General features: G+C 50.9%; 1 non-coding gene across 1 annotated transcript; it reads right to left on the reverse strand.

Annotated features, from left to right (window-relative positions):
* Window positions 1-2,701: 2,701 nt before the first annotated feature.
* Window positions 2,702-2,821, reverse strand: LOC143151774 (5S ribosomal RNA). Its single transcript, XR_012993423.1, has one exon. It is a non-coding gene; the product is annotated as a 5S ribosomal RNA (ribosomal RNA).
* Window positions 2,822-7,842: the final 5,021 nt, after the last annotated feature.

Genomic DNA, 7,842 nt, shown 5'->3' on the forward strand with positions numbered 1-7,842 from the left:
GAACCGACGAGCTTGATTTACCAACGAAACGACCAATCTTTTAAACAAAGATTTCGCCTCACCGATCTCCCGATTTCTCGAAGACTCGCGGTCTCGCGAGGAGCCAGCGCGAGTTCGTGGATCGTTGAACGATCAACATGGATAATTTTGTTTCTACGACCGTCGATCAATCGGGTTTCCCGGCTGGTTCGTGAACTCTTGAACTCGGTCGCGGTGCGATGTTATCGTGACGCGAAACGATCGGGAAAAAAGGAGACTGGCTCTTCAATTTCCTTCGGCTGTTTATCCTCTCGCGGAGCGGTGTTCCGTTACGAGGAATAAATTTCCTTCAATCTCCCGCGGCTTTCACGTGTCGGCCACGGACGATCACGCGAATGCCACATATATCAAAATTATTCCTAGCCGAATGGTCGCGTTAAGATGTCGGGAACGCCGCGATTAAAATTCCGATAAGCTTTCCATAACCATCGGTTTCTTTCGTTGCGCTTTGCCGCGGCCTGGATCGAGCTTAATTTCCAGTCACGAACGCCGCGCTCCGCACCGCTCCGCACCACGCCTCGCCTCGCCTCGCCTCGCCTCGCCTCGCCTCGCCGCGCCTCGCCGAGTCGGCTCGTCCTATAACGAACAACCTTATCCGGCACGTTCGTCGAAACCGCGAAGCTATCCACCGCTCGGATATATCTCGGCGAGTGGACGCGGAAAGCCATCGAATCGAGAATTCTTCCTCCCCGAGCCCCTCGTCCCGGTTCGAATAACGCGAGAGATAGAAACGGGTGGCAATTGATTTCACCTACCCCCTGCGAGATCGTATTATTTTCCCTGGTCCGCTATCCGAAATAGCAAATAACCTTTTCGTAGCGAGGGGAGAGGGGAGAGTAGAGTTTTCCCCTATTTGTTTTTTTTACAGGAGCAGATATATCGCCCGGTGGCCGACAGAGAGGAAAAAGTGCATTAAGTCACCGTGACGCCCACGGTTTTACAAACGACAGGGCCCCGCTCTCTACCCTCGGTTCGGGAAGAGTCGGGTGCATTGACTCTCGAACATTTATTACGTCTAATTTGCTGAATAACTCACGGCCAGAATTGGGAGTGCAGTTGACAGGGGCGAGTGTTAAAGGAGGTTCGCCGGGACCCCCGGCACGGGAGCTCTTATTATGGGCGCACCGAAAACCTGCCTCCATTCGCTGCGGGTGGCGCGCAGCAGCACGGGGCCCCGTTGAAAATTTCGCGCGAGTCTCGCCGCGTTCACCGGCGCGGCCTCGGAATAACAATTCACTTCCCCTCGATAATAACACGACGACGCTCCGACACGGTGCAAGCTGGTTGTCGTCGTTTACTTCGCGGCACGCCTCGATTTCCAGCGACCGATTACGCGACGACGATGAGAAACAAGACCGGAAACGGCTTAATCGCGGTCGATCGAAACGATCCACGTACTTCTCACCGTACTCTGTTCAATTTTTACACGGACGTGTTTTCCATTTCGTGGAATTTCCTTAATTCTCTGTATACCGGGAACGCGCGAAAAATCTGCACACTTTACGAATTTAACGGCTCGAACATCGAAGAGTCGCGGATTCTCCGTCAACCGAGATCGGTTCGCGAATGTCTCGACGTCTTCTCGACGAATAATTCCAAAACTGTTTTTTTCTTTCGAAACGATAAAGTAGAAAAAAAATAACCAGATCTATAGCGATCCAGAGTCGCCCACATCCAATATCTCCCGAATGGTCGTTTATTCGAGCAAACGTACCGAATTCGAGTTTTCGGTTCGCCGTTTATCCGCGAAGCCTCGATAACATCGAACGTCTCGCGGTTGCGTTGTAAACGCGATATCGCTACGTAGAATCGATCCAGTACGGTGCCCCGTGGAACGAGCCAGTCAACGCTCGCGGAACGTTTCGTTCGCGGTTCTTCCCACGCGTTTCTTCTTCTTCCGGCACGGTTGCCGGAAACCGCGTGTCAGGGATACTGGATACCCGAGAATTTAATCGGTGGTTATCGCGGCCCAGGCACCGCTGGATATCTCGAAGGTGAAAATCGAGCGGCGCGTTTATCGACGCTCCGGCGCGTCGCTCAGCGAAACTCGTGCCTCCCATCTCGCAGACAATGCAAACATTCTATTCACGCAAGTCACTCGATTCCACCCGAACCCGGGAGCTCGTAAATGTCTTCATTAAGGCGTCACTTTGTAATCAAGTTGTCTGCTCTGTAATTAAGATAAGCGTTGATGCCCTAGATGTTTGCTGAACGTTATTAACTCCGGGGGAGAGTCCATCAGCGAAATGCCATACTTCGCGCCTCATAAATTTATTCAGGGGGCAGAACGTAGTCATTGCGACGGAGGTTTGCATAATGTGGCAGTTTCCCCTGGAAATAAAACGAACGGGCCCGTGCGCCACCACGGCGTAATCTACTGTCGCGGCTCAAATTAAACGATTCAAATTTTTCATCATTAGCAATCTTTTTGTCGTCGGATCGTCGATTCGAGATCCAGCTTCTCTGCGACAACGGTACGAATTTTTTTCAATCGGTGCAAATGATTTCCAACGCGCAAAAAGTATTCGATTCCCACCTGCAACGAAACGATGGTGTTTCTGGAATTGTTTCACGGACGGTTGTCGTGTGTAAAACGGCAAAAATTAGTCGGTTAATTTTACTATTGAATTGTTCGTATTGTTCACAAACGGCAAAAGAATCGTGCCAACGATACGCGGTGTTCCCAGGCGGTCACCCATCCGGGTACTAACCGCGCCCAATGCAGCTTAACTTCGGTGATCGGACGAGAACCGGTGCATTCTTGCATAGTCTGATCGTTGACGACTACTTCCACTGGCGCGACGTGGCAAACGATTCTACCCGCGTTTACGCATTTTCTGAAATAATATTGCATCGTATACCGACGCACGGTGTCCGTCTTGAATCAATTTGCACGAATTGTATGATACTTTCTTCGATACCGAGATAAAATTATTATACTTCGTCCATAGGATCTCTCGATGCACTCTTCGCTCCAAATGCTCCAACGGATTCTACTTTACGAAATTTACTAAATACAGTTTCAATTTACGAAGTAATGAAACTCGTATTCAAGGAAGAATACTTAAAACCACTCTACTCGTACCGTGGTGGAGCGTTCAACGAATTCCGTTAATCTACCCCGAGTTTTTTACTTCCTGAAACGTTAATCGACGAGTGAACGTGGAAATTCGAGAAATCAGGTCCGATTGACAATAAAAAGATGTACGAGAATCACTCGGTTAAGAAGAAAAGGAAGCTCGTTACGTTACAATCGATTGTTCGGAACTCGAACCCAAACCGAATCGAGGATCCTAGCGCGCCTCGTTCGAGACAGATTCCACCTTTCCTGTTCTTCGTGCATTCGCGGCCAAGTCCCGGGTCAAAGAAGTAAAAAGGGGCCGACTTTCACCGCCTCTTATCGCGCAATATACTGGAGGAAGTAACGAGTGTGTCTATCGCCATCTGACGCGTGCATCTCCGGTTAAAAAATACAATATCAGCGTTACCCCCGTTACTTCTCCCACTCCGTTGCACGATGCAAGATCGCCCCGCCCAGTCGTCATCCTCCACTCCTTCGACTCGGAATTCGTCTTATCCGTTTGGCTGGCCCGGTTGCAGCGTACAACTCCTCGTGGGAGGGGGTAAGAAGGAACCAGTTCCACGGGGTACGAGAAGCATTAACGCAACCGCGTGCCCCGCGGTGCCGCTGAATTAACGACGTTATTTATGCCCGTAACGTAACCGCTGGCACGGTCACTCGCGGAGTACCGTGGCGACATTATCATCGTCGTCGTTATTTCGATTCCGGTTATCATTACGCGATCATTACGGGTCGCCGCGTTGTTTGTCACGGAAGGCGTACTCGTTATTTTCGCGCGTTCCTGGTCACCCCGCGCGGTGAATTACCAACACGGGGTGTCCCTACCGCGTTCCCCGGTCTCGGATTACCCTCTGGATCCTGTTTCTCGGCCGGAGATTGAGCCGCTGACGCGGTCGTTCGTTCGTCCTTAATAAGGTGGGAAACGCCGGGTTAACCGGAGCTCCGCGAACGGTGAACGCGAAGGAGAACGAGGACGATAAGGGGTAGGGGAAACCAGGGGGGAGGATCGAGGGGAATGCATCGGGCTGATTCGTTGTCGTCGCGCGGTGATGCGTCGCGGTGAAGGATGCGTCTGCCCGCGTCTACGGTAGAGATACGATGCCACCGCACTGTCTCGTTTCCGCGAAGAGATACGAGATCGTTCAACCGCTCTGTCGCGGGGAAGACGCGCTCGCCTCTGTTTCGAGAAAATTTGTTTCGTTTTTATTTTCGTTTGCCCTTGCCCTCCCTACCATCGTTTCTCACCCTCCACTCTTTCTCTCTCTCTCTGTCTCTCTCTCTTCCCGACCACCGACCACTTTACGACGGCGGTTACGCGAAACTAATCGCGCGCCGCGCTAACGAGTTTCCGCGCCGCAGCTGTTATTTCCGTTTGCCACGACGCGACGTGGAAAGGGAATCGTGGAACGATCGGCCCGGGGTTAACATTTTACGTTTCCGCGTCCAACTGCCGGGTACAGGTCAGGACGAGTCTACACCGTGCTGAAATTTCGGAGCGACGTTTTCGTAGCCGGATGCGATTCGAGAGTATAATAATTAGTCCGCGACAGGGCCGTGGAGACGCCTCGCGAGTGGAAAGTAGTCGAGGGTTACCTCGATAGTCGAGAGGAAAGATACAATTCGTGAATCGAATTTCTATCGCAAGTGGCTCGGGTTAGATTCGATGGCCGAACGTTAAGATCGGAAGAACACGAGAAATTAAGATGTATTTGTACAAGTACCACTCGCGATGCAACGAAAGTAGTGGATAAAAGTAGCAGAGTGGAGGTACTGGAAAATGTGGAAATAAATAAACACGTTTATCTCTGTCTTGTACATCGAATACGTTTCGTTTGAAACATCCACGAAATACGTATCACGTTGCAGTGTATGGTAAAGGTAATTCGTATAGTTTCGAAAGATTGGTAAAAATATTCTCGGTTTCGTAGCCCTCGCCGTTTCCTTCGATTGAAAGTGCGTTCGAAGCGACCCCCACGGTTCGATTATTTTCGCAAACCGTCCGTAGTTCCTCTTTAATTTCCGCAATTAGCCGTGGCGAGGATCGCGTCGTCTGCGCGAGAGATCGATACCAGCAGACGACGCGACGGGACGCGGCGCGGCGCGGTTTCGCGATTTTTCACGCGTCTCGACGCGCCTCCTGCTCCACCGACACGCGTCTCTTAACTCGCGCATTGAATTTCAAACGGCGCGCGGCACCTTCGATGAATTCCACCTCGTCGTTTCGACGGATCGTTAGACCTCCGTTGGTTAACAAGCTTCCGAGAAAATGTTTTACCCGTCGCTTCGTAGGCGGCCGCGTCGAACTTTTCTCGACCGACTTCTCGTTTTTTTTTTCGAACGATCCGGAACTTTCGAACCCGCGTTGGCCTCGAGATCGACGGATGCTGTTCGATCGATCGTTCTCAAAGCTTCGAAGCGTTTCGTGGCTCGCGCGTCGGGTATTCGATCGACCGAAATAGTATGGAAACTGCGACGCGAAAATGGGAACGCATCCACGGAGATATAACCAGAAACCGGTGCTGATTTCCCTCGTAATTGCTCCGCGATGCCATTATTATATTTATCGAAACGGAGATCCAATTCATTCGTTGTACCGTTGCCGTCTAGCGGTTGCGTACGGTCCTATTCTATTCCAGAAACGAATTCATTTCGGATAGTGTGTTTAACTGCGCGGCAAAATGAGAATCCGGTACGCCACGGGTTCAACGTACTGCCCGAAATAAATTCGTTTCCGCTATTTCAATTAAAACGCAAAACGCGGAACTTCGACTTTCCCGGGGACGATTCAAATTTCACTGAGCGTACGGGGAATCGCTCGTCGAACTCGTTTTAATTTCACTTGAAACTTTTATTATAACTATTTTTCCTCGTTCGGTCACCCCGGGAGCACCTTCGTTTTAGTACCCGAACCCGCATCGTCGTCTCAGCGGGAAAACGTCGTGCGGGGCTAACGTACAACGCGGACCGTCGTGTCTATGATACTCGAGTTTGCATAACGATCGGTTTTCGTTCCAGTTGGGTATCCGCGGCACCACGGCGTCGTTTCTCCTATGGAATCGGGATAAGAATAAAACGTCCGGAAAAAAGGCGGTTCGATCGCGGACGGAATTCCCAGGGGATGTCTAAGGAACCGTGAAGCTTCGAGGTGAATAAAAAATTGGGCGGCGGTGGCCGACGTCGAACGCCACGCTCAGATATGCACCCCACGATTCTTCACGGGTCGTCACTGCCGTGGGACCTCTTATAATTTTCAAACGAAGGATTAATCGACTGGCAGAAACATTAACTCTCTCCGAAACCGGCGGGTCACCCTCGCGTAAATAATAAATGTCTCGTTTTCGTTCCGGGGCCGCTTTTAAAAAGCCATGAGAAAAACGGTCCCCGGCTCGTCTGGCGTGGCTAATGCACGAAAGAGTTATCGCGCGAGTCTATCGAACGCGGCCGGCCGATGATACGCCGATTACGGATTCAACGAAACGATATCACCTGGAGTCGATCCGGATTTTGTCCCCGATGGATTTTGGACGATGCGTCGAACTCCAACGGCTGAAATACGACCCAAGAGTACACTTGCAATTGTCGAAGACTAAAGTCGCAATCTTTGTCCTCGATGATGATTCGAGGATAGACGAGAGGACCGGTTGTTCCGAGTCGAATACCTCGGCAGAGATAGGTACCGGGGATGAGTGTTTCTATTTTTCTATATACCTCGTATATCCTCGTACAGCGCAGAACTCGAATTGTAGTCAAACTTCGAGAGCAAAAATGACTCGAGAGGGAACTTTCTTGCAATTGTCGGAGACTAGAGTCAAGGGTCCGTATCGTCCTCGATGATTCGAAGAAATACAAGAGGACCGGTTATTCCGAGTCGAACGATAGCGATGGATAGCAGAGATGGATTCTTCTATAGTTGATGATATCGATGCGGTTGTACTCGATGTCTCTGTACCCTGCGGGTGTTGTCTCTCGTGGAATCGTGTAGAACTTCAACGGGGAAACGGGTCCGCGAGTAAACACACTAGCATCCATTGGAAACTGGAGCTCAGGATCCACCGTATTTTGGTCTCGATAATTCGAATACGACGCGAGTACTCTTTCCGAACACCCAACGTCCGGGTGGTAGAAAATTGTGCGCGATGTACGAACGTGCATTCGTCTGGTTCGTGTACAAACATTGGCAAGATCGCGACGTATAGAGTATCGTTCGTCTATAGGGTTTCGTTCTCGTTGTTTCTTTCTGGTTCAGACGCGGCCCGTTTCGCTTCTAATCCCTCCGTAGGATTTAACGGAATCGCGGTACAGGGAGTGCGCGAAGCCGGTAGAAATTTCGCGCGCGAAATCTTGTGTATAATTTAGACGAATGGGCGCGCGCGGAACCGCTTTCATCGCCCGCTATACGTAATGTGTTCCGTTTTAGCGGGTGCCAGCGCCGAAGCTTAACGAGGCATATTCTATTCCGGGGCGAACGAAATTACACGTATTCCGTCTAACAAAACACCGCGTAATCCCGGGGCCCCGTTTTAATCGCCGAGTCAGACGGCACGGAAATTATAACCGCCGCGGTAAGGATTCACCCCCACGGTTGGATCAATGGTGGGCTGTACGCGCCCCACAGTCACCCCCTCGTCGTCGTTCCGGAGCGACGGTACCAGCCGAAAGCTTGAAACGTATCAGTTTCGCGTATCTGTATTCATTTAATTTGAAATCCCTGACAGGAGGAG

Source organism: Ptiloglossa arizonensis, chromosome 9 (genome assembly GCF_051014685.1).
Source record: "Ptiloglossa arizonensis isolate GNS036 chromosome 9, iyPtiAriz1_principal, whole genome shotgun sequence".
In the NCBI taxonomy this organism is placed as follows: Eukaryota; Metazoa; Arthropoda; class Insecta; order Hymenoptera; family Colletidae; genus Ptiloglossa; species Ptiloglossa arizonensis.